Here is a 27599-nt window from a genome sequence, read left to right as displayed (position 1 = left end):
AAAGAAAGAAAGAAAGAAAGAAAGAAAGAAAGAAAGAAAGAAAGAAAGAAAGAAAGAAATTAAGTTCTGGAGACTTGTTGCAGGATTGAGTGAGTTACTTGACCCACTGAATGGTGGTTGGAGGGTGAGTTTTGTTATATGTTTATTGCCAAAGAGAATAGGAAAAAGGTAACGGGCTACTCTCCTTTTAATCACCACCTCCCCAACCTCCCAACTGTATATGAACTCTAGTCTCTCTGTCGCTATGGATTCACTTCAGGTAAATGAATCATGTGTTCAGTATTGTCCCTGACTTTTTTTTTTTGTCAATATTTCCAAAATTCACCTCATTGTATCATCAGTATTATTTTTTTTTTTTACTGAAAAGTAATCCATTGTATAACAATACCACATTCAACTTGTCCATTCATTATATGGTGGACATTTTAGTTGTTTCCTTGAACACAAGATTTTCCTGCAGTAAGAGAGTATGTCTTACGGCAACTTCTTAGCCTTCCCAACATAAGCATGTCTAAGAAATGTCCATGGGTAGAGGAGAATGAGACAATGGAGAATAAAGAGGAAAAATATAACCAGGAAACAGAGAGGGATGACAGACATAGCTACCAGAAGGGAACTGTTGGTGATAAGCATACACTGGCAAGACCTTCCTGTATCATTGGTCTGGCCCAAGCACAGCAGAGCCAAGCCAGCACTCCAGCTCACACACTCTTGGGCTGACTCGTATCTGTCTAAGTGCCATGGAGTAGAGACACATGGGCATTCTGAAGCATCAGGCATGAGATTTTCTCTGTGAAGCTGAATGTGGTAGATAGTCACACATCCAGACAAACAGCGGAACGTACAGGGCAAGCTGCCTCATTCTTACACTTCTCATTTTGCTCAGTGTCAGCTGAACAACATTGATGAGACTGGAGATATTAAACGTGACCATAAATGTCTATGCTATGCTTTCAGACTGTAAATGTTACTCCCTTGAGAGTCTGTCATTACTATCCACCTGTGACATGAAAACAGCCAATTGTTTTGGCGTGCCCAAGCCCCAGACCATGCTTCAAAGCCTGTATTGTGTGTATTTTCCAGTAACCCCCTTTTCATGGTGATATCAGGATCTCTGTGGCCATTGCCTAAAGAGACTTGGAATTGTGCTCTTGCTTTATTTTTCAGGGCCCTGTAGAATGAGTCCTCACACCACAGAAGCTGGCAAACTCCAGGCTGGGAGATGACCCAGGCTAAGGGTACCAGCCCCCAAGCATGGCTACCTGATGCTGATCTGCAAAATCTACCTGGTGGAAAAAGAACCAGCTCTGGAAAATTGTCGTCTGACCTCCACATGTACACTTCTTGTAAGATACCACACACACACACACACACAGAGAGAGAGAGAGAGAGAGAGAGAGAGAAGAAAATGATATGAGAGAATTGAAAGCACAACACAGAATCTTCCACCTTCCAGCTTCCCTCCCCTCCCCCCCAAGAACTGACAGTGTATCTTAGCAGCATACCAGTAGGTTAGACTAAACACACCTAGCTGAAGCATCAGTGGGATTATGTATTGCTGGATTGAGAGTAGACAATAGAATAAAATCACATTTATCCTCATCCCCACACACACGCCTTTTCTTTTTTTTTAGCTCACATGCTCTGCACCCTTTCTTTTATCCCATGCATATAATCCACACCAGCTCCCCTACCTCTCTCTGACTAAAAATATTCTAGATGATCTCTTAATGAAAACAGTAACATCTTGGATATAGATGTATTTTAGATTCCTGTGGGAGATGAACTCTTGAGTTTTTCACAGACACCACTAAACTTATGAGCATGTATAGTCTAAAATTAGCAAAATTAAACATTCTCGGTCTCAATGCAATTGGGAAGTTTAAACCCAACTCTTTTCTTTGTTCTCAAGTCTTGGCAGCCCACCATGGTATTTTAGACAGAGAAAAACAAAAAGTTAACCTAATAAAAGAACAGTGACCTTGATGTGTCTAAAGAAATGTAGCTGGTAAATAAGAAACATATGCCTTCAAGGAAATAGTTTGGGGCTAAAATTTTAAGTCACTTTACTGGAAACATGTAGGTGGAGGCGATAAGAAAATAAATGTGAAGGACCAGTTCAGTCAAGCATGTCCAGTGTTCTAGAAGTTTTACACAGAAGGAGAAATGTATGGGAGCAAAGTAAAACATGACACACCCCATTTGACAACATCACCGAAGACCCCAAATCAGATCACTGTGAGAAAGCCTCAGGCCCAGGAGGATGTGTTTTGATGCTGGTAGACCAGTTGGCTCGTGTGGGAACAAACTCAAGAAAACAACTGAGAGGATGTCACCCTGGGGGGAACTGTCCATCACAGGTAACCCCAAGTCCCATGAAATTGCCCTCACTCATATCTAGGTGACAATACCGTGTCCCACCCTAGAAGAGCAACATGAAAATGAACCCAGAATTACAGGGACATTCCCCAGCCACATTGGAGTGAAGAAATTCATTTCACTTTTTTTTTTTCTTCTTAAGCTGACATTTGGTTTGAGGGAAAATATCAAAAAGCTTTAGTCATGTTTTCTGAACACTATGTCAATGTTTAATGTTTAAATTATTGTTTGAGTAAAATTAGGCATAAAATTTGCTGAGGTAATAAAAACACAGACCGTTGAGAGTATTCCAAACAAGGGTCTTAAATCTACATTTTCTCTGAGCCTATTACACTGAGATTTGAGATGCATTTTTCCGAGCTTTTTATATTATCATAGTTTTTCTTTTCTAACTTCAACAGCTGTTTATGTTGTCTAAAGGTCAAGATGTTGCAATGACAAAGTCTTGGAACACAAGAGTTGACTCTCACACAGTTCACATTGTACCGGAACTTCTGGTTGATACTCAGTCCCTGCTGAAAACTGGGGCATCCTGAGAATACCACAAATCACCCATAGAATACCTTCACACTAGCTCAACTGATCTGCTACCCACCTCCCAGTATTTCAGTGTAACATAGCCCTAACCCCTTAGAGATCCGTGTGGTAGTAAATGTCCAGGTTTTGTTAAAGCAGTTGTAGGTAAACTGGTAGAAGAACTCAGGGAGATCCTGAAGCACCTAGCTTGAGCAAACTCTGAGGCTGTGCGAGGAAATAATTGTATTTCATTTCATTCTCTCCATCTTCATTACTCAAATACTGAAAATAGGAGAAATGTGTCCATGGAGACCTTCCCCAGATATGAAGCAGGGAAGGCTACTTGCCAGCACGTTTGCTATGTGCTAGTGACATTGTGATTTCCATATTCTACCTTGCAGTGGCGCAGACCTACATAGCCAGGCTCAGCTGAGCCTCTCTGTCTAGGTTGGTTACTGGGGCTTGGGGCATCACCTCCACGAATGTTCTCCCTGTGCCTAATGCTGGGGTGCTTATTCTAACACATGAGTTAGCACACTCAGTCCTGATCTGGCCTTTGTCCTAGGGAAGGTCTTTATTCCATGATAGGAAAGGGAGTTGAAAAGCAATGACCTTGAGATGGTCAGGACAGCTGAAATGATTTCCTTTGACCCAGATGTTTCCATGAGTCCAGCCAGCATGCTCCACTCCCCAAGTATGGTCAGTTGGATGTCTGAACACCTGTGCATTCTAGTTGAGAGAGATCCTAGAACCCTCTTGTCTCTGGATTTTTGGGTAGGACCAGAGAGTCTTGGAGAGACGAAGAGGCTGGTCTCCCTGGATGTGAATTCACTTTTCAGGACAAATGATGTTAGGCCTATGGCCTCTCAGTATCCCCCACAGGACTACTAGTGAATCAGACAAACTCTGGGGCGTCTCCCTCATGTCTCCACTACATCCTCAGTCCCTCCACATGCCCTTACACTGGATTTTCTCCTTCTTATGCTCAATTAAGGATGGGCTGTGTGAATGCCACTCATATGTCACCAAGACCTGCCCCTGGCTACTTCTTAGTCCCTTTCTCTCTCTCTTTCTCTCTCTCTTTCTTTCTTTCTTTCTTTCTTTCTTTCTTTCTTTTTTCTTTCCTTCTTTCTTTTTCCCTTTCCCCATTCTTTCTTTCTCGGTGGGGGGGGGGGGTTTGTTGTTTGTATGATTGGTTTTTGTTTGTTTGATTTTTCAAGAAAGGGTTTCTCTGTGTAGCCTTGACTGCCCTGAATTCACTTTGTAGACCAGGCTGGCCTCGAACTCACAGTGATCCACCTGCCTCTGCCTCCCTGGAGGCGTATGACACCACCCCAGCTACCTCTTTGAATTTCTGTCTCTATGAAGCACAGGAAGCTGTCCCATCTCACACATCCCAAGGACTTGCTCCTTTGGTTTGTATCTTGTCAGTGTTCTGCGTTACACTGGACAATCCGAGAAAGAAAGACACTCCAGGATGTTGTGTGGCTTTCGCTAGCAGAGGGAGATCAGCTCTGGTGAACTGAACTTTGAACAGCTGTGCAGAAGCATATTTATTGATTGTTACAGAAAAGTTGTTTTTCTAGGTGAAACAAGTCCTCATACCAAAGCCCCTAATATGATCTATATGTTTCATGAAGAAAAACATCTCGCCTCATTCAACGTTAGTCCCTATTGTGCACTATTTGCACTGAGCCACGCTTGTTTTATCATGCAGCCATGAGTTACCAGATACTTTTTTGAGATCTGAGTCTGTGTTTTATCATTATACCAGCTGTAGCATGGCACCTGACAAATAAATACAAATTAGAACAAATTGTGGCAAAAAAAAAAATGACTACTTTTGCTGCTTCAATCATATACAATGCGGTTGATACCCAATAATGCAAGACATTCCAGGTATGCCAGGACCACATATTGGCAAAAGTCGTGCTTCTTCAGAAAAACAACTCGACAGATAACCAAAAACAGTCACTGTTTTCTACAATATTTTCTTTAAGGTCAAAGTACTTCTAGAAAACATCTTCAAGGAGAAAAAACACTTGAAAGGCAGTTTCTAGGAGTGAGATTTAAATAGAGAAAGCAGGTCCCATTGTCCCACAGTTTCTTGGAATGTGTCCTTTATCTAGTCAGTCAATGGGATTCCTCATGAGGCTTGAGATTTGCTATTTTGATGATGGGAATTAAGGCACAAGAAGAAGACTGGCACTGTCCCTGGCCTAAAACTAAGGTAGGTAGGATCCCCATACAACAACTATGCTTGCATTCTTCAGAGTCCTTAATATTTCCTGTTTATGATGGAGACATGTAGATTCTTAGAAAGATGTTGCTGTTTATGTTCAGGCAATAACTATAAAGAAAACATAAAACAGACTTACCTAAAATACATGCGCTGTTTATCTACGTCACAATATTTTAGTAGTTGCCATATGGTGGGCACTTAAAATGTTGAAATGAGTTAATACCGCGAACATTATGGATCTCAAGCAGGGATTGTAAGTAGAAAGCCAACTTTTCCGCTTGTTGTGATGGCTAGGGAGCACCGTCACTCAGAAAACCCAGGGTGAGACTGACAGCAAATGTGCAAAGCGCAAAAGTGTGAGTGTTCCCCAGCTCTACCACTGCTAGGTATATACCCAAAGTTTGCTCAAGTACACAAAAGGGACATTTGCTCAACCATGTTTATAGCAGCTTTATTTGTAATAGCCAGAACCTGGAAACAGCCCAGATGTCCATCAACGGAGGAATGGGTACAGAAATTGTGGTATTTTTACACAATGGAATACTACTCAGCAATCAAAAAGGAGGAAATCATGAAATTTGCAGGCGAACGGTGGGATCTAGAAAAGATCATCCTGAGTGAAATATCCCAGAAGGAGAAAGACAAACATGGTATATACTCACTTATATAGACCTATAAGATATGATAAACATAATGAAATCTATACACCTAAAAAAGATAATCAAGAGAGCGGACATGGGGTAAGATTATCAATCCTCGTTTTGAAAGACAGATGGGATGCGCATTTAACATTGACAGGAGTCTACTGAGCGCATTTGAAAGACTCTAACTAGCAGTGTTTTCAAAGCAAAGACTCATGACCAAACCTTTGGCAGAGTACAGGGAATCATAAGAAAGAAGGGGAGTTAGTCTAATGAGGAAAGGATAGGAGCTCCACAAGGACCAAATATATAGGGCACAGGGTCTTTTCTGAGACTGACATGCAACCAAGGACCATGTATGGATATAACCTAGAACCTCTGCTCAGATGTAGCCTGTGGTAGCTCAGTAACCAATTGGTTTCCCATAGTGAGGGGAACAAGGACTATTTCTAACAGGAACTCAATGACTGGCTCTTTGGCCTCCCCACCCCCCCAAGGGAGGAGCAGTCCTGTTAGGCCACAGAGGAGAGCTTTGCAGCCAGTCCTGAAGATACCTGATAAAACAGGATCAGATGAATGGGGAGGAGGTCCCCCCTATCCTTGCCAAGTAGACTTGGCAAGGGGCACGGTGGAGAGGAGGGAGGGAGGGAGGAACTGGGAGGGAATGAGGGATCGGGACACGGCTGGGATACAGAGTTAATAAAATGTAACTGATAAGAAAAAAATAAAATTCAAAAAAAAAAGTGTGAGTGTTCTCTTCCCATGCTGAGGGCAAGATTTTTAATTGTAATAGAAAAAAATGAATTGGGTGCCACCCAATTGCTTGTTCATTCACTTGGCACATCTTTATGGTATGTGTGCTGCTGCTGATGCAATGCTAGTAAAATGGAGGCATCTGTTTCTGCGGAGACACACCACCATGCGCACCAACAACTGGCTTGTGGAGGAGAGTGTAGAGCATGGTAAGGGAGTGCCGACGGGATGCAGGTTTCAGATGCCTAAGAACGTCGAGAAGGCTGCAGGCTCCTGCTCCTTCCACCAGCTTCCTGAGCACCAATTGTGGTGACTTTGCTTTCTACCACTTGCTTCTGTGTTCATGCTACATCCCATGACCATCCCAGTCTGACCCTGGGCTGAAAGTCTCTCTCTTCCATCTGGGCTTTCCTGGAAGAGAAGAATAAGAAACGAATTGTTGCTCTCCTCCTTTGGTCCCTGGGCTATAGATCAGTGATCCTCTACTTGTACTGTGGTCAAGTATTCCCCATGGAGGGAATTTATTTAAAGTTACCCCAGAGATGCTGCATCAGGAAATCAGGGACCAGCCAAGAAATGTGCATGTTGGCCAGGTACCCCAAAATGACTCTGGTCAAGATGGCCCATGACAACACTTTGAGAGACCACTCTGAGCACCCAGGATGCACTCTTCTGTTTCCGGACAGAAATGGCCATCTCTGTGTGGCTGACATAGAAAATACCCTTTGTCCCTTTACCCCTAACTCAGACATGTCTTTCTCTGGTATTCTGTACTTTGCCATGCAAATTCAATTAATTGCTTCCATCTCAGGGGTACCATAGGGCATTCTATTAGTAAGTAAACCACAAAGTCAATTGTGTGGGTTGAGTATAAGCACAAATACATAATAAGATCTTATTTTTGTATGAGGTTTTTGTTTTGTGTAGGTGTGTGTGTGTGTGTGTGTGTGTGTGTGTGTGTGTATGCATGTGTCTTGTATACATGCTTGCATATATGCACAAATACATACTATTAGTGTCACCTGAATTGCTAGATTTTCCTGGGGATTCAAATGCATATTTTTTAACTAGAAAATTGTTCATCATAAACGTATAAGGGACTTCCGGAAGTAGACTAAGGAGGGGAAAGTGAGGGGAGGGTGGGCTCTTGGGCCTGATCTCTCAGAGAAGTGTGAAAGTGTAAGTCACATAGCAGAGCTGTCCTAGGTGAGGCACGGGGGCTGGCCTGATGTGTTCTCACAACCAGGAGTTGGCAGAGAGCAGACAGCCTCCCAGAGGAGGTGCCTTCCACCAGTCAACAGAAGTTCTTAAGCTACGGGGGAGCTCGTGATCCTGACACACAAAAGGGGACCCGGCATCACACTTTCTGCCTCTGTTAAAACCCACCCCTGTGTACCTTACTGTGTTCTGGGCCTAGTAAAAAAAAAAATGTCCGTGTCCTTGTGCACAATTCAGACAGGGCACAGAAAGTACTGCCACTAAAATATAAAGCTTTTATTTCTCTCATGGTTTTTCTTTCAAGTTTCTTTTTAATTGCCTTCAATGTGATTCTTACTAAAAGTATATGAAAATTTAAATTACTAACATGAATTTTGTCGTTCGTCTTTATATCAAATGATGCTAATTTTAGCTGGAAGCATAAGAGCATTTTATTCATATGCTGAATCATCAGAATTACTTGTGATTTATTATCTATATTGAAAAACTTGTGTTTATATCTACATTGTCAGTTGGTGGTCAGAGATAAGATACATGTACATTTCACACAAGTTCATGTTTGAACAATAGACTTATGTTAGTAGGTCTTAGTTTCAGGGATCAGGGTGATAGTTTGTAGAACGTCAGGATTGTCCAGACCCTTTGGAGTTATGTCATGACAGAGAGCAGAGGAATCAGCATTGTCTGCTAGCAGACTGTGAATACACACTGCCAGACATCTTAAATGAACATAGGTGTCAATTTTTGCAGTTGTACTAGTGTTCCTTGCCAGTGACCATCAGGACAGATACATACAAGGATTCTTATCACCAGTGGAAGAGTAAGTTACTCATCTCCCAAACTGCATCTTATGGTTTACTTAAACGGTTTGATCCCAACTGTCTCAGGCCAGGTGCCCTAGACACAGAATCTGAGCCAGGATTTCACTGCTTGGGATTTATTAAATCAGCATTCATCAGGAAAACTCAAGAGAGCGGAGAAAGAAGAGAACGAAATTCAGAGTAAGATGGCATCACGGAGGAACATGCATGGTCCAGTCCTCAGAGGAGATCAGGACCCTAATCTTCACATAGAGTTGTCCTGCTCCCCCAGACATCAGGCCAGCCCCTTCTAACCAACGCCACCCCCATCTGTCAGTCATTGTCTATGGACTCTCCAGGGGTGAAGGGGGGTTAGACAGAGGTGAAAGTGTAGTTTTCTATATGGGGGATCACGACAAGCTGCATCTGGGTCATGAGTGCAGCAATCAGGCAAATGGATGGGTGGGGCTGGGAGTTCTCCTATACTGCCCACTAATACAACTCAAACGTCTGAAAAACACTGCACAGGACTAACTTTAAATATACCTCTGACCTCTTAGAGCCCAATTCGTAGGGCAGTTTTTTCCTTTCTGTTTCTGTCTCCAGTGCAGGAACTCTGCTCTGCTCTGTGGTGGAGGCCCTGGCCTGTTCTTTGTAAGCCCTGTTCAGAGGCGGATGCTTAATTGTTACCAAACAAGCATTCAGCAGACAGAGAGCAGCTCAGAGTAGATTGCAGAGCAACGTGAACTCCAGTCTAAATACTTTTGAGTATTATTCTGTTGGCAGCAAGGACTTGTTGGAAAGGCTTTGTTGGCAGCACCGTGGAATATGGAGTGCGCCAAGGAGAGAAAGGAGAGAACACCCAAGAGCTATTGCAGAAACACAGGCAGAGTAATGAGAGGCAGAATTTGAGCAGAGGCTATGAGTGTGTATGGGGGTGGGGGTTACTAAGGTAATTGATGACTATTATCTCCAGTGTCCCAGGCTCACATCCAGTATAGAGACTGACATAGTTGGAGTCTAGCAAATGTGTTAGTCACAAGTTTTGTGCTTATATGCCCTTAGATAGATGGAGGAGGAGTGTTTCTCGTGCTTGGACAAAATAGATACGGGGAAGAAAGTGCATTTCATTGTAATGCACAGTCAGAATCTCCAAAGTGTGCACAGGAGCATTCTTTTAAAAAATGTTTTTATTAATTACAGTTTATTCACTTTGTATCCCAACTATAGCCCCATCCCTTGTCCCCTTCCAATCCCATTCTCCCTTCTTCATCTCCCCATGCCCCTCCCCCAGTCCACTGATAGGCATTGTCTTCCTCTGGTCTGGTAAGGTTGCACCTCCCTCAGTGGGAGGTGACCAAAGAACAGGCCAATCAGTTCATGTCGGAGACAGTCCCTATTTGCATTACTAGGGTCTCTACTTGGAGACTGAGCTGCCACGGGCTACATCTGTGCCGGGGGGGGGGGGGGTTCTAGGTTATCTCCATGACTCCATGAATGGTCCTTGGTTGGAGTATCAGTCTCAGAAAAGACCCCTGTGCCCAGATTTTTTTTTTCTCTCCTTGTGGCGCTCCTGTCCCTTCCAGGTCTTTCTATGCCTAGGATTGGTATAGCTGGATCTTGAGGTAGCACTATTCCTAATTGTCTGAGAAAGTGCCTTCTTTCATAAGATTCCCTGTACTCTGCAAAAAGTTTGGCTATGAGTCAGCCTCTGCTTTGATACCCTGCTGGGTAGAGTCTTTCAGAGGCCCTCTGTGGTAGGCTCCTGTCCTGTTGCCTGTTTTCTCCCTCTTCTGATGTCCGTCCCACTTGCCTTTCTGAATGAAGATTGATCATCTTACCCAGGGTCCTTCTTCTTGCTTAGCTTCTTTAGGTGTACAGATTTTAGTATGTTTATCCTATATTATATGTCTAATATCCACTTATAAGTAAGTATATACCATGTGTGTCTTTCTGCTTCTGGGATACCTCACTCAGGATGATCTTTTCTAGTTCCCACAACTTGCATGCAAATTTCATGATTTCCTGTTTTTAATTGCTGAGTAGTATTCTATTGTGTAAATGTACCACAATTTCTGTATCCATTCCTCAGTTGAGGGACATCTGGGTTGTTTCCAGCTTCTGGCTATTACAAATAAAGCTGCTACAAACATGGTTGAGCAAATGTCCTTGTTGTATAGTTGAGCATCTTTTGGATATATGCCTAGGATTGGTATAGCTGGATCTTGAGGTCGCACTATTCCTAATTGTCTGAGAAAGTGCCAGATAGATTTCCAAAGTGGTCCGTACAAGTTTACATTCCCACCAGCAATGGAGGAGGGTTCCATTTTCTCCACATCCTTTCCAGCATGCGTTGTCACTTAAGTTTTTGGTCTTAGTCATTCTGATGGGTATAAGGTGAAATCTCAGGGTCGTTTTGATTTGCATTTCCCTGATAGCTAAGGATGTTGAGCATTTCTTTAAGTGTTTCTCTGCAATTCAATATTCCTCTATTGAGAATTCTCTGTTTAGCTCTGACCCCATTTTTTTGATTGGATTACTTGATTTGTTGCTATTTAGCTTCTTGAATTCTTTATATATTCTGGATATTAGCCCTCTCAGATATCATATCTGAGAGATATGTATATCATATCTCTCAGATATGGGGTTGGTGATCCTTTCCCAGTCTGTAGGCAGTCATTTTGTTCTGGCGACAGTGTCCTTTGCTATACAGAAGCTTTTCAGTTTCATGAGGTCCCATTTATTGATTGTTGCTCTTAGAGCCTGTGCTGTTGGTGTTCTGTCCAGGAAGTTGTGCACAGGAGCATTCTTTTCCCTCCATATTTTGGGCAGAATTCTACAGTTATGAGAAAAACAAGATTGTCTGTATGGAATATGCTCAGTTTGTCAGTACATGGATAACTTAAACTGAACAGTGTCTGCTTTCAAGTTCATCCTTGAAAGTAACACAGGTTCCAAGGCTGAGACATGAGTTTGTTATTCTCAGCTGGCCTCTGGACTGTATCCAGGTTGGAATAATCTGTCTGTGACTCAGATAGGTCATATACACACCAGGAAATCCTTTTCATTGGCTTTCTAAACTTTTCCAGGCCTTGACTGTAAGGAAAGCAATTTACATTCTTCCCTGTGACTGTTGACCAGGTGTCCGCTATTGTTGCTGTTTTGTGAGACCCAATATCTGGGAGCTCTGTTACATGAACTGGACCTGGATTTGCCAGGGATATCCCTGGGACTGGCCTGGGATTTGTCATCAACAACATTCCTTTTCCCGTGGACTTCACCATGGCTGTTCACTATGAGGCCAGGTACCCATTAACTCCTACACCTCGGGGGAAGAAAACAGAGAGAAACATATTCCTGAACTGTTTCCCTCTCAGTTTTGCTAGAAGAGGGTCATCGTAAACTGATTTGCAAAAACTAGAACATCTGGGAAGCATTATAAACCAAACGGTTTCCTAAACACGCCGGAGCTGCACGCAGAGTGTCGCGCATGCGCTTTATCCAGGGAGGGAAGCCAGAAGCTGCAGTGATTTGTTTGAGGGGCTTACGGAAGTAGCCACTGACTGTTTGTGTAACAATAATAAACAGCAATAATAGCATAAATTCTTCCCTCCTGGGGCCTTTTCTCCAAAAGCAATTAATAACCAACATGTGTGTAGAGACTTTTCAAACAGAGGTGTGTCAATAGAGGCTTTTGTTTGTACTCAGACCTTGCCCCGCGGCAGGAGACTTTAAGCAGATGCTCCCTCCCACCCCCTCCTACCAAACTGCCCACCCCCTCACCTCCTGAGGGAGAGCTGAGAAAGAGGAGATGCCAATTAGAAAAAGAAGCTTCCTAACTTTTTCCGTGCTGGCCCAACATCCAACCCTCTCCCTTCAACTACGTTTCCTGTGGGAGGGGTCTTACAGGCCCCAAGGCTCCTCAGGAGCCCACATTCTGAGGGGCAGTCCTTGCACATCACGTGACCAAAGCTGGTGACTCATTTTGAGACTCTTGCTAGGTCATAGTTCTCGCTCACTCATAAATGAAAGCCAAATGAACCTTGAGCTGGTAAGCATAAAATCCAAAAAGAGCAAATTAAAAAGTGCAAATATGTCTATTTGTTCATGGCCTGTCTCCCTAACGTCTCGAAACAAAACCAACAACAGCAACAGCATCAAAACCTTTTCCCAGTAATAGGGTTTATGAATGTAGCTAATTATTCTGTATGCTGCTCCCCCCTCCCCCTGGGCGTGTGTAACATCTTCTAAAGGATTCCAAATTGTTTTCTGCTCTGCGGTCCAGAGCCATAATGAACTGATCAAATCTTTTAGAGATGGGTTGATGAACAGACCTGTCAGGAAGGTTAGGGGTTTTCCCAGACCCATGAGCTATACTTATAGACGACGGGGGGGGGGGGGGGGGGGGGGGGGATGTTCTTCCTGCCTAGCTCACAATCCGGGAGAGAGCCATGCTGACATTGCTCGGTCCCAAGACCATTCCTAGTGAACCAAAAATCAACTCCGTGCACTACCCTAACCGTTATAGGCGAGGTGCATAGATGAGGACGGGGAGACTGCTTCCTGTCTCCTCCGTCTGACATTCTTTGATTCCTTCCTGTCTCGTCCACTGCTGGCTGGGCTATCAAGTTCATAGTCAACACCCCTGGAGGAAACACACGCCGTACAGGAAAGAAGCCACAGGGAGCAGCTCCGGCCTTTGCCTTACCAGAGACTACCAGGTTCACCTGGGACTCTACCCCGGGAGGTCTCTGATAAAGACCAAGGATAAAGAAACCGGGAGGTACAAGTATCAGCAGAGATGTCACATTCATTGTGTACTTAACTACGAGCCACACCGCCCTTTGTATCCAGTATTACATTGTTACGCTGCTAACAGCTCAGCGACGCAGTTTGTGTCTTTATCAGATGTGCAGGGAATTGAGAAGATATTTTCCAGCACACAGCAGATCCAGGATTGCAGCCGAGATATGGCCTAACTCTAACTTCCTTTTCCGTTCCTCTGGCGTCACTGAAATGTGAGCAACGCTACAAACCTGAAACAGTCAGGTGACTCTGCAGCTTAGAGTCGAGGTGGAGAGAGTTACTGATGATGAGGCCACCCATTTTGCCTCATCACAGACGATAGAAAAATGGAAAGGAGACCCTGTTGGCATAAGCATGATAGTGAGGTAGGAAGTGCTTGTCCCATACGGTCTCCAAGGAAGCTGTGCCAGCCATGACCAATAGTCTCTAAGACTGCAGTTCAACACAATCATGGTAGAGCCCCATAGGAGCCATGAATGTGCCGTCAAAACACTGCCCAGCCCGAGTGCTGGGATAGACGTCAGCCTTGCTTGAGCTCCACAGTGAAGCCCTTCACAGCTAGGGGGGATGCTGCCAGGTACTGGGGCCGCTTAGGCAGCATCATTGTACTTTCATCACTGAACTTTTGCACTATTTCTTTAAACACAGAATTATGGTGCTTCCCACACCAGTCCGGTGAAAGCCAGATGTGCCGTACTCCATAGACCTCTGTTTTTATCAGCCTTTAGAAGGAGAGTCCTGGGCTCATTCCCAAATCCCGGTTGATTCTGTAAGTATCCCCACAGAATTCTATTATAGTGCTACTTTCGGACTCTAGTGGGATGTTTCTTGAATAATGGAAATGGATCTGTTTAATTATTCCAACCGCCAAATAGCTAACATAAATTGCATACCACAGCATGCCCTAGTAATGGCCTAGAGTGTTTTATTCATGGATAAAATTCAAATCTCTTGACTAAAATTGCAATTTTGAATGTTTGTGGAAATATTATTATTTAATTGTCATGCTAGCTCTAGAAATTTTTGCCAAAACATACTTGGGCCCAGTTTCATATATTACCTATATTTGCTTCTGGACTGAAAGGCAGGGTTGAGGATTTTCCCAGAGACCTTACTGCTTCAAAGACAAATATAATCACTGTCTGGCCATTTTTGGACAGTGTGTTAACTCCAGCGTTAATGAGTTATAAACTTAAATTTTATACATTATGCCTCAGAAGTTCAATTTTAACCATCAAACACTTATATCCTTGAGCTCAGTTGCATTTCTGTTTTACAAGATCTTTTAAGGAGAAGGAAGGAAAGAGGGAGGCAGAAGTTGTAATTAGTTACATTTTAGTTTCAAGTACAAGTAAATTTTAGTGCATTAAATGTTACAATAGATATAATTACATGAAAAAGTATTCAGTTTCTCTGACATTTTCGTTTACCTAGGTGATCTGTTATTTTATCTGTCCATTTTAATTAAACTGGCTCAGGCTTGCAGGCGGAGGACTGTTTGATAGTTGATGTGAGGTTCTGTTGTATTGTGGTAGAAACTAATTCTCAAGTTACAAATGCAAACCATAATGCTTTTCCTGTCCATAAAGCCTAACTTTTCCCCTGAGGAGTGCTGCCCAGGACTGTGCCTATAAACCATCCCATGAGTTACAAAAAGGAAGATGATGCAATCTAAAAGGTTGAATCCAGGTTGGAGAGACAGCTCAGTGCTTAAGAATGCTAACTGCTGTATCATAGGACTAGAGGTCAGCTTCCAACACTCACATCCGACTGTTCACAGCCACTTACAATGTCAGCTCCAAGGGATCTGACTCTCTCTTTGGACTTCCATGAGCAAACAAATACCCACATGTGGACATAAATAAATGTTAAAAATAAAATTTAGAAATAAGAACAACTCGAAGAGGAGTAAAATAAAGAGAGAACAGGAGAAAACTAACAAAGCTTTAGACCTCTAAGGGATATTATTAATGACAATCATGACACTCAAACTTATTAAAATCCATATTCTAAATATCTCTAATTATGTACATTCCAAGGACTATAACATAATATTATAATAAGTGATTTATTCTCTGAATCGTATGGTCCTGGCATTGTATCATTCCTGGGTATGAGATACTGTTCTTAGACTAAAATAGTTCTCAGTTCAAGACAAAATATAGACATATATATCACAATATTAAAAAGGTGTTTGATAGATGTGGTAAGTAGATAATTTGAAATTCATTTTATAATATATTCACTGGATTAGTTTTAAAGTAATCATTTTCTTACATCTAGCTGTGGAAAACCCTGGACTATGAATCAAACAAGAGCAGCTTGTCCTGGCCAGCTCTCAAAAACCCCAGCAGAAGCTCTAGATCTGGGTTTTGGACTGAGACAAATGCATGTGATTTACTGAGAAGAGTGAGGAGCATGAGAAGAAGAGCAAAGAGTCAAGACGCGGCCTCCATTGCAGAGAGAATTCAATCTGGTCCCACAGGGCACTCTGGAGCTTGCATTGCTCCAGAGCTAAGTCTACCTGGAGGCAGGGAAGTAGTTCTGCCCGTGCCATGTCATTGCCACCTTTGCCACCTCCTCTCTACCTGCAGCCATGTGGCTGGCTGCTATTTTGTAAAGAGGACAGCTACGAGCCTTTAGGACTCGATACCACAACAGCTTCAGGGCAGGAACAATAGCCTACCAGAAAGAGGACCCAGGCTGGGAACCGCACGTCCACTGTAGTCCCCGACCCAGAATGTCTAGAAGAGGAAAGCCTTACACATTTCACTCTTGCATACTCGTGAGCTTAAGATCATACTACCAACTTCACTGCTTTGGAAAGAGGGAATTGATACAAAACTTGGGTATCCCAAAGTCTGTGTGAGAGTCCCCTGTCACATTACCATTTGCAGCTTTCTTAGTTCTCTCTCTACTGCTGTGATAAAATAACAAAAACTACTTGGAGAGAGTGTGGTTTATTTAGCTTTCCTATCTATCAGGAAGTGAAATCAGGGCAGAAACTCAAGGCAGGAACCTGGAAGCAGGAACTGAAGCAAAGGCCACGGAGGAGTGCTGTTCCCTGACTTGTTCCTTGTAGCTTACTCTACTTATTTTTTGATACAACTCAGGACCACCTGGCCAGGGTGGTAAATGCCATCAGTGGTAAAAATGCCCATAGACCTGTCCACGGGCCAATCTGATGAAAACATTTTCTCGTCTGAGGTTCCTTCTTCCCAGATATCCCTAGTTTGTGTTGTGTTGGCCAAACAAACAAACAAAAAAACAAAACAATAACAAAAACCTAATCAGCAATCATCTAAGAGCAGGGCACATGAAAAGAAGACCGAATGATCTTTTAATGCTTGGTACTCCTTTGCACAAACGCCTGCCTTTCATTTGTCTGGCACAGTGAGGCAGTTAAGATTTCACTCCACTCACCTAGATTATAGGATATCTGTTTCCATAAAATTTTGTTGGAATCAAAAGGATGTCAGGCATTCTTTAATATCAACCTGCCATTCTTCTTTTTTAAACCCTAGAACGGATTATACTTGGTAATTGTAAATCTTTAGCTGTTTCTACAAGAAGTGAGTCATGCGTTGCAGAATCCTTAGCTGACAGGGACCGTTGTCATTTGGTCGCCCACATGCTCATTTCCAGGAGTGGCCAGCTGAGACCTGGTTCACACACAGAGCTGTCAATTCAACCCTGGTTGTTCAGCTTTCTCCCCTGTCTTCTGCATCCCTTCTGCCTGATTTTGTTCGAAAAATATGGCCTTTTTAGATTCAATTCAAGATATAATGGTATAAATAGAAATATGCTTTATAGAATGAAGTTTTACGGAGCACTTACTATAAGTTAGTTGTAGACACAACTCTGAAAACTCACTCTTTGATGCAAAGATGAAAGAGGCAAACAGCAACAGCATGGAATGTGTCTTCGTTACTCTTCCTGTTGCTGTGACAAAAAATACTTCGGCAAAAGCAACATAAGGAAAGGAGGGTTTATTCTGCCTCACAGTTCACAGATAGAGTCCCTTATGGTGGAGAGGGTCTGGTGCTAAGAACTTGTGTCCCGTTGTGTCCGCAGTCAGGAAACAGAGAGCAAGGAATACATGTGTGTAACCTCCTTTCCCCAGACCACAGTCTAGGATCCCAGCCCAGGGAATGATGTCACTCACAGTGGGTAGATCTTCCCACCTCGATTAACCTAAACAAAATACTCCCCTGCAAGTATGCCACGGGGCCCATCTCTCAGGTGTTTCTAGATGTCGCCAAATTGACAGATGAGATTAGCCATCAAGGGGTATGAGGTCCTGGGGGTTATAGCAGTGCACTAGCACATAAACAAACAAACAAACAAAAAAACTCAGTGTAAATTATATAGTGGTCTTTGACCCCATCTGATTCAACATCCCAGTGTGATATGCCTTCTTGTTACTATAACAAAATGCCTGAAAAAGCCAACTCATAGAGAGGAAGGTTTGTTTGGTCACACAGTTTAAAAGGGTCAAGTGTGTGGTTACTCAGCCCTAATATAAGGGGCGGGTAATGAAGCAACCCATTATGGCAAGAAGCTGTGGTGTAACAGTGACACTCACTTCTCATGGCAAAGTGACAGGCCCCCAACTATCCTCTTTGAAGGCATATTCCCCGTGACCAAAAGGCACTCCTACATTTCTCAATGGAACCACTAGGAGGAATAATACTTTGATATATAAACCTTTGAGGAACTCTTAAGACCCAGACCATAGCACTCTCGTTTTTACTCCACATTTTCTACCATTCTTTGAAATGAAATATATAGTCGCTCAGTCCATTTCCACTTATAACTTCCAAGTAAACTAATACAATGTGCTGATGTTAATAAAAGAAACATAGTTAATAAACAGAGACTATACAGAAACACAAATATACCAGAAGACATAATAAAGTAAAAATATGCTTGTATATGCAAATGCTAAATATGAGACAGCCATAGAGGCAGGTGTATTACAAACATGTCGATGTGTTTAAAATCGTGGACTTATTCTCTAATGTTAGATAGTACTGTCAAGGCTTATTTTTTTTCCCTTCATGCATGTTCAATGGAATGTTTAAAAGCTGTAGGAGACATTTTCTGTTTTATGAGGCTCTCTAGCATTTCTGGCTCTCATCCACTAAATGCATAACTCACAACACCCTAGCACTGTGCTGACCAAAACCACACCAGTGAATCTTTAAAATGCTCCCTGGTTGAAATGCCTCCACTACCAAGAAGCCCTGGGCTTAAAGTCTGGAGATTCAGACACAGTATAAAAAGAGAAGTTTGGGCCTTATCCAAGTACAGTAGATTATCTGAACAAAGTACCCTGGAAAGAACCATTGTGATGGTCGTACAGAGAGCCAGCAGATGAGGAATATAGACGTTAGAAGGTCTGTGGGTACCACTCTAGAAAAGCTACCAAGAGGAACTCTCGTTATCTAGGTGTGCTCTAGTTATACTCTAGACACATTTAGGATGGAGAACTGAGGGAAACCGTGGCTGATGTTGGCTGCATCACTGACCAGCAGGGTGGATGATAATGGTGCTTTCTCCATTCAGAGCTCGCTAGATGACATTATTTAGCAACAAAACATGTTGTAGATGCTAGTGATTTAATGCAGCCTTCCTGGCGGGAGAGTCTATACCTGATATGCAGAGAGAGGAAGGCATGTTTGGACACAACTGGTTTCCAGTGCTTGTGGGATAACCAAAAAGAAACCGGGTCAGTGTAGGTCTGCAGCTACCCACAGACACATGTGCAAGAGACATAAACTAAAGGGCACCAAGGAAGCAAGGGCAGAGTAAAAGGGCAATTATATGAGAACCCTGAGAAATACATACATGTGGAAGAGAGACATACTTTGTTGGCTTTGAAAGTAAATTGGGGTGGCAAGAAAACAAGTTTCCAAGAAATGTGGTTTTCCAGATGTCAAAGGGGCAGAGACAGGGCCATAGCAGGAGGAACTGTGAGATCGAAAGGTGATTTGTCAGAGGAGAGAGCTGTGAGCATATTTAGAAGTCAGCTGAGAGGAGGGGGTGAAGCAGGTTGTGGGAGAGAGGGCAGCAGGACCACCTTGCGCTGCGGGCCTCCTCTGTAGGTCTGAGGAGTGAAGAAGCACACCCTGAGCTGGAGTTTTGGAGGTGGGAAGTCTGAGGCCCTCGCTCTTGCTGGTCTGTCTTCTCTGTGAAGAAGGGTAAGAGGCCACATCCAATGGGAGTTCAGGGCTGGTAACCCAACAGGTGGAGATGCTGCAGATCTGATGCAGTCATCCATGAGGGAGAGTCTATGCTTGTGTGTGTGAAGGTCTGTGAGAGAAAGGTTGAGAACTGGCTCCAGAAGGCACAAAGGAAAGAGGAGGCCAAGAGGCCAGCTTACATCACTTAATCTTGTTCTCTCTCTCTCTCTCTGTAGTTGTATTTTACTATACTGTGTTGCAAAAGGCCCTTTATTCTTTTATTTACTTATTTACTCTTTGACAATTATGTACAGGTATATACCAAATTTTTTTTCAGTTTTACCCCCTTTCAACTACCTTCTTTTGTTTCCCCCTCTCTCTCTCTTATTGAAATACATCCTCTCAGCAAGCCCCTTCCACTCTGATGCTTCACTTTGTTTTACTGAGAAACATTGTCCAAGCCATGACTGCTTCATTCACAAGCAGCTGAGCTCAAGTCCCAGCCAGGCATGGTGGCACATCTGTGAGCACAGCACTTGGGTAGCTAAGGCAGCTAAGGTCACAAGGTCAAAGGCAGCCTACACTACCCAACAAGACCCAGTCTCAAAGAACCAAAAATAATCAGAACAAAGCAAAAGGCAAATGTATTGCCAAGTAAAAATATATTTAAAAAAAAAATCAATAAGAAAGTTTATTTTCTTTGCCACGGTGGATTAGTAACTGTAAACACCTGAAGATTGATTAGGTAACTGAAGATCATAGAATCATAACATTCCCAGACAATTTGAAAGATGAGGCTGAGTGTCCTTTTGACAGCCACTCTCCTGGGTTCGGTTGTTTACGCAGCAAGACCCTTAGACAGCAGAGTTTGAACAGGCATCTTTTCTCATTATCTCAAAAGCCTGACCTCATTCCTCACACCAATTCACTGGGGGATTTCTGTGGTGAGCAGGATGTAGCTGAGTATGAGCTGCAAAACTGTGTTGAAATGGCCTTGGGGGTGGGGCCTCAAGTTCTCCCAGCTGTGTGTGAAAGGTTCTCAGTCAGCATGTCCGCACAGCTGCACAATGGGGCCATGGGTGAATGTCCTTCTGAATGGCTCTGCTGAGGGACTGTGAGCCCAGCCGATGCTTTTTGGGATATGAGCTAACAGATCAAGTTTAGCATCCACTCCAAACAGCAGCCTACCCATAAGCCAATAGTTAGATGCCCAAAGCTGCCATGCTAGAACCAGACTTTGCTGCAGAAATTGGAGTGAGCCTGCTGGGGCAATGGTCCAAAACATGTATTTGGAATCCTAGAATTTGGGGGCTAGGATGAACTCTAACCAAGGTATTTTTCTCTTAATACGTAATGGTATGAGCGTCCAAAAACATTATATAATCTGCCAGTTGCTTAGCTGTATTCCTGCTGAGATTTGGAACTGGATAATTCTTTGTGTGGGGGGAGAGGAGTTTGCCTGTGCATCATAGGGTTTTTGCCTCATCCATGTCCTACATGTAAGCATCATTCTCCTCAAATTGTGACATTCAAAAAACGTGTCCTAACTTCGTCAAATGTCTCCTAAAAAGTGAACTGAGCCTGAAATTGAGAAACAGTGCTATCCACCGACAGCTTTTTTGAGGCCAACTCATGAAATGTAGGGAATGAAGGTGATAGAGAACCGCTTTCAGTGTGCGCTAGTTTTTAGCCATTTAATGAATTCCTGAAAGAAATAACTGGAAAAGCAGGACGTGTTTATTTGGGCCTATGGTTTCAGTCCACAGTTGGCTGGTTCCATATTGGGGAGTACACGGGGCTGGGGAGGAAGAGGGCTTGGATGAAACAGACCAAAATGACATAATGGTGACATGGAATACGACTACTTGTTTTGTGGTGGCCAGGAAGCAGAGAGGCAAGAAGGGAGCCAGGAGGAAGTTAGACCCTTCTGAAACACACCCTGTTAATATAATGTTCTTATGGAATGTGTACAATTTCCCCTTGCTTATTCAAATACTGATTTCTCTACCCCTGTATCTGGTTTTGATGTGGACACAATCCTATCACTTCCCCAAATCCCTACCTTTTAAAAAAGTTGCCATGGGAACCAAGACTTCAACACATAAGCCTATGTCAGGTCCTTCAAATGTATACCATCAGTGTGTGCTTCTGCCCACACACACATCCGCAACTGAAGGCATAATGACTCCAAGAGTAACATCAGAGTACTCGGTTATGTAAAGCAACTTATGTTAAGCCTTTCATTAGCTTTGTTCGGCAGTGCTGACAGAGCACTTACCATGTGCCAAATGCTGTTCTAAGTACTACACAGGTAGTTTTGCCTACACTACAGCTCAGTGTTCCCATATGTAAATCCTGAGTTATCCCCAATGAAGGAGACATGAGCTACGCCACTAAGGATCAAGATACTTCTCTGCCTCTTCCTCACCAATATCTTTCTTCCTCTGACCCCGGCAGCCTGCCAGTGTCACCCTCACAGTACAATCGAGCTGAGTTGCAGCCCACATGGAGGCCAGTGTCAGCATAAATCTCATGTTGTGGGATATTGCTGGGACGGGTGTTCAGCTGAAGTTACAGTTTGGGGCATCATGGCTGTCATGGTATGTGGCAAGAAGAAAGAGGAGGAGAAGGAGAAGAAAGAAAATGTGGTGGTTCACACAGTGTTGGTGTTTTAAAGGCAGGTAAAGGGGATGTGGAAGGTTTTAAAGGGAGGATATTGGGAATTTGACTATTATACTATTATCCAAACTCTATGTATACGAAATATCCTGAAATCTTTCCTGCCATGCTTCATTCATGATGAAGGGACTTTACAGAGTTCTATTAGGGACTTTTAAGGACTGATCGAAGCAACCCATGCTTCTGGGAGTTGTAGTGTAGTGTGATTGGAAGAGTCCCAGGAAACATGGAAACACTAAGGAGTGAATTGGACATATACTCTAGCTTTCCATCCTAGCCTGTAAACTCAGGGTCTAGATAGCCTCATCCAACCACTAGAATGGGAGATCAAGAAAGGGACAAGGCTGTCACCACAAATAAGATCTCTGCCACTGGGTATATCACGTTTTCTGTCAGGGTCACCAACAGCCTTGCAACTCATTTTATACGATATCCATTAACAAGGGCTTACGTGGAACTCCAACTCCCATTGAAAATTCAGTTCCCATGGCTTTTACAATCTATGCAGTTAGCTCTCTGACCACAATGGAAACATTAATAAGAATATTGCTCCCCAAACAGATATCAACCTGGGGAGCCATGAAACCTGCAGTCCAGTTAATCTTCTGTCAAGTACAAGTGATATCTTTTCAATCATGGTCCACAGAGGTGGCTCCTTCCTAGCCTGTGAGTGGGCCTGGCTGACTACTGAGCAAACAGTACTTAACTAGGTCATTATTGCTACTACCTACATCTGCTACCTCTCCTGCCTCCTCCTCCTATTCCTCTTCCTCCTTTCTAAGTTATAAATTGTTTAGGATACACAAACAGATGGACTTAAAGAACAACGATAGCCCTGTCAAATAGCCATCACGTCTTTTTACAGGGAAGATGAGCTCAGGGAATTGAGCAATGCCACAGAAGAGGACTGAGTTTCTTCCACCTCATGTAGGAAAAAAGGGAAACCTGGACACCCTGAGAAAGGTTCTTATGCCTTTACCACCTCTAGGTTACACTTTGATCCAGCACATAGATATGGAAACTTAAGTCATTGAAGATGTATTGCTTGTTCAGTTTCTTTGCCCGAACTAACATAAAGCTCAGCTGTCTATGACCTGCTATTGATTGAATGAATCGGTGACTCATTAGTTACCAAACATTAGCCTGGTCCTCATTAACACCAGACTTTGTTCTAAGCACATATCAAACCCACTCTGTTGACTTGAGTTATGACTATGACTCCAGAATCAGAGCTAGAGTCATTTCATCATGCCACTTGCCCCACCCCAGGACAACTCTCTCTGCTTTATGCAGCATGCCATGCCACCATCATCCCCAAGGCTCTAACAACAAGACATGTGACTGAATAACTGGTCAGTGCTCCTGCCACAGAGAGGTGATAGGCCACCGTTGTGAGCAGTGCCTGGGGTTCCCAGCTGCTGCCCTTGCCCTTGTCATGGCTTTGCTGAACTTTGTGATCCAGACACAGAGACATGCTTTACACTGTGAAAGGGCATGGAATTCATGAGCATTTTTCATTTTAAAGTTTTTAAATTTTTGTTCTTATTTCACAATGGAAAATCTTTGAGTGAAGGCACAACAGTGTTTAAGTGTAGAATGATGGCTGTGGGTGGGGAGGTTATCGTTCTAACCACCCTTGAAAATCATCCTGTGAGTCAGAAAATGTCTGATTAAATCAGTAAATAACTCATGTCTTCCCATTGCACCTATATTGCCAGATATGACACATTTATCACAAAGGGATATTATGCTTTAAAGCTTTAAAGGCATATCTTAGAGACTTTCATTATACTTCTAAAAGTTTGTATCGAGTGATTGCACATCTAAAATACTGAGTTTTTGAAAAACACTGTCCTAAAGCATACAAAGCCACACTGGCTAATGCACGCACTGTTCCTGGGAACACTTGAGTAGAAAGGAAATTGCCTTGATGAGTGCATTGAAAGTTATTATGACAATCCTTCTTTTGGACAGTCCTGCCATCCTTGCCTGTGTCCAGATGTTTCCTCAAACAATTAGTATTTTGTTCACTCCTGTGACCAGAATTCTTGGAGCTCAGATAAAACCTGTTGTACTCAAGGTTATACAGGCATGGAGCTTCGTTTTCTTTCATCTCACACTACAATATGGAAGAGATCACATGTTCGTTATTTGTCTGCCTTGGACAGGTGTGGAGAGCAGAACCAAGGTTACTGCTCAGAAGGCACAGCCACCTCAGTGACTGCTTACTTAGCAAAAGCTTTGAATCGCTGAAAACCTAGTGACAGTTACAGACTCATTCACCTGGATTAGAATTGTCAAGCTTTAGAAAACTGACCAAGTGAGAAAAAGTCACATTTAGTCATTCCATATTTAGTAATCACATATTAAATAGGGTCTACTTGATTTACTCACATTAAGAAGATGTGGCAATGTTGTTTTCTTTAATAGGAGTTACCGGTGTAATCACAAATCATTGGACTGACTCTCTTGGTTGTTACTTCTGAGGTTAATTACAACGTAATTTTAGTTAATTCTTTGTTCTTCCTTTTCTGTAAGCACAGTTTGGCTTGGTTGGTCAGTCTTAGAGACTAAGAGTATTTCTAAGTAGATGGACTAAATGTAGACTAAATGTAACCACCATTTGGGCCCTCAAACAACTGTAGCTGCCTTGAGGTTGGGAGGCAGAGCGTTGGAACATTCGCTACCATGCTAGTAGAATGTTAAATACTGCAGAGCTCAAACCCTGATATCCTCTGCCTGTCTTTATTAGACCCCCTCTCAAGCTGTTTGGCACTATCGCCTCATGGTTGCTTCATTCATACCTGTTCATCTGTACATATGTTCATCTGTACATATGTTCATCTGTAGCGTGGACAGAAACCGTGATTCCCCATGGAGAATGGACTTAGGTCAGCTTTTGCTCCTCAGATCCGGAAGACTGACTCCAGTTACGTAAAGACCTAAAAATCATCTGCCCCAATTCCGTAGTTTTTAAAGACAGACTAGAGTCCATTCTTAACCAAAGGCTTTATAGATCTAAATAATCTTTTATCTTAGTTAGAGTATCTACTGCTGTGATAAAACAGCATGACCAAAAGCAACTTGGGGAAGAAGGGATTTATCTCAGCTTACTGCTCAGTTTCATTGCCCATTATCAAAAAAAAAGTTACAGCAAGAAGGCGGGAAACATGGAAGAGTGCTGCTCACTGACTTGCTCCTCATGGCTTGCTCAGCCTACTTTCTTAGATCACCCAGGGCCACTAGCCCAGGAGTGGCGCTGCCCACACCAAGGCTTCTCACATTAATTATCAATCAAGAAAATGTACCACAGGCTTCCGACAGGCTAATCTGGTGAGGACATTTTCTTTCTTTTTTTTTCTTTCTTTCTTCTATGAATGACATTTTATTCAGTCATTTTCTTTACAGCTGAAACTCTGGAAATTCAAAATTAACATCCTTGCCCGTGAGCTTCTTATACACACCAGAAAAAGTTTCCATATTGCGCTCCACATTGTTCTGCTGTGCTTTGTCTAGATGAACTGTGGGAAGCCAAAGTTCATTCTCAAGCTGTGTGCATGGACAGCTGCTTGCTTGGCAAGCTGCTTTGTTATTGAGTATTCAGTGAAAAACGTGTTTTCGCCCTGGCCTTTACCTTGAAACAGAAATATGCCGGTGTTTTGCCAGTTTTCTTTAACGTGTCTGTGAGACCTTGGACCATATCTGCCATGCAGGAGTGTGCTCTAAGAAAACAAAAGTTTGACTGTTCCATGAACCCCATCCTTGTACTGATGGAAATTGTTTTGCTTTGTCTTTAAAAAGGAGCTGTTGAATAAACTCGGGGCTTCAGTATTGACTGAATTCCTTCTGGAAACTATCCTAAATTTTCTGTCTCTTTCTTTTAACCTGTAATTTCTTAATCTCCACTCTCTCTGTCATGTCCTGAATTACCTAAGGCCATTTCTGGCAGTGAATCTTTATGAGCTGGCTGCCATCCAGAGTCACATGGATCCTCTTACCCACAATTTCACTTGGAAAAACCAAGTTGTGAGGGTGTGGCTTCTGGGTGCTTTTGCTTCTTTTTCATATGGCTTTTCAGAGGTGGCTTGGGCAGAACCCTCCTCTGAGTTATGAAGACCACATGCTTCCCACTAAATGTTTTCTCCAATTCAGGAACTAACCGGACTTGATATTCTGGAAATATTTCAGCTGAAGAACCAGTAAAAAAAATTATGATAGCTCTCCAACCACCATCTACTTCAATTTTCTTGGCCATGGTGATGTTGAGTTCCCACAACTGCACCTTGAGATCTGAGTTCATGTCCAACGTGAGCAGTGCCTGAAAGATGCCAGACTCAAATTTGTCTGACTTGTCACCATTGGGCTTCACAATCTTGATGCTTGAGATGAACATGGCTTCATCCTTAAACGGTGTGCCAGAGCACTGGCTTAGAAAGAGACATAGCTCTCACAAGTCCAGAACATTTTCTTAGTTGCTAAAATGCTACTAACTGTGTCAAGTTGACATAAAACTAACCAGTACACCTTTCTGTTTTCTCAGTGAATAACAGGTTTAAAATGAATACTTTGTTTAATTTTGAACTCCTACTTTTCCTTGAAGTTGTTCCCAGAGAAGCCCAATCACCTACCATTAGAGCCTCAGTCTATACCCCAAAACTCCACACCAAATGCCCACCCTCCATTTTCTTCTCTCTTCTTTCAGGTGTTCAGTGTGAAGAATGTGCTCCTGGGTTCTATGACAACACAAGAGTTTCGAGAGCACCCTGCCAGGCCTGTCTGCAACAACATAGATATAATGGACCCAGAGTACTGTAGCCAGGGAACCAGAATCACAGATGTCTGCACCACACTCAGGGCCTGGGCTGCCAGTCCTGCAAACCAGGTCACTTTGGATCTGCCCTCAATCAAACCTGCAAAAGTAAGTCCATGAAGCTCCCAAGGTTGATACTGTGGTTGCCAAGTGGCAGCTTGTAAATGTGTGTTAACTTTCCCGGGCCTGACTGGCCTTCAACAAGATGCTGTTGATACTTTATTTCCCCAAGGGTCAAAGGCCCACCAACAAAGAGTGAGAGCTCCAGCTTAAGCTTTTCCTACCTTAGTTTTCTTTAGGCCTCTCTGCACCTGGGAAGTCAGGTTCCATGCACAGTAAAAAACAGACACAAACCACCCATCACTATTCTACACATACAGTCACAGGCAAGACCCAAGAAGCAATTGTTAATCAGAAGTTACAATTGACAAGAATGAAAATAAATAGGTGACTCCTGATGCACATACCGTTTTTAATGGAGCTGTCATCACCCATGGCAATAACTAGGCTACCTTCTTCAGACCAGCATGGATGGCTTCTAAAAAGCCTGGGCCATGAAGCACGTCATCA

At 43.0% G+C, this 27599-nt stretch overlaps 2 pseudogenes; one reads left to right on the top strand and one right to left on the bottom strand.

The window, feature by feature from the left end:
* The window catches only part of LOC129687329 (laminin subunit beta-4-like), a 119922-nt pseudogene that overhangs the window by 52556 nt on the left and 39767 nt on the right, over positions 1-27599 (top strand).
* On the bottom strand, positions 25622-26612 carry LOC129689563 (40S ribosomal protein S7-like; annotated as a pseudogene).

The sequence above is a fragment of the Psammomys obesus genome, unplaced genomic scaffold, assembly GCF_907164565.1.
Source record: "Psammomys obesus unplaced genomic scaffold, mPsaObe1.curated_primary_1811, whole genome shotgun sequence".
Lineage (NCBI taxonomy): Eukaryota > Metazoa > Chordata > Mammalia > Rodentia > Muridae > Psammomys > Psammomys obesus.
This window is presented reverse-complemented; position numbering and strand designations above follow the sequence as displayed.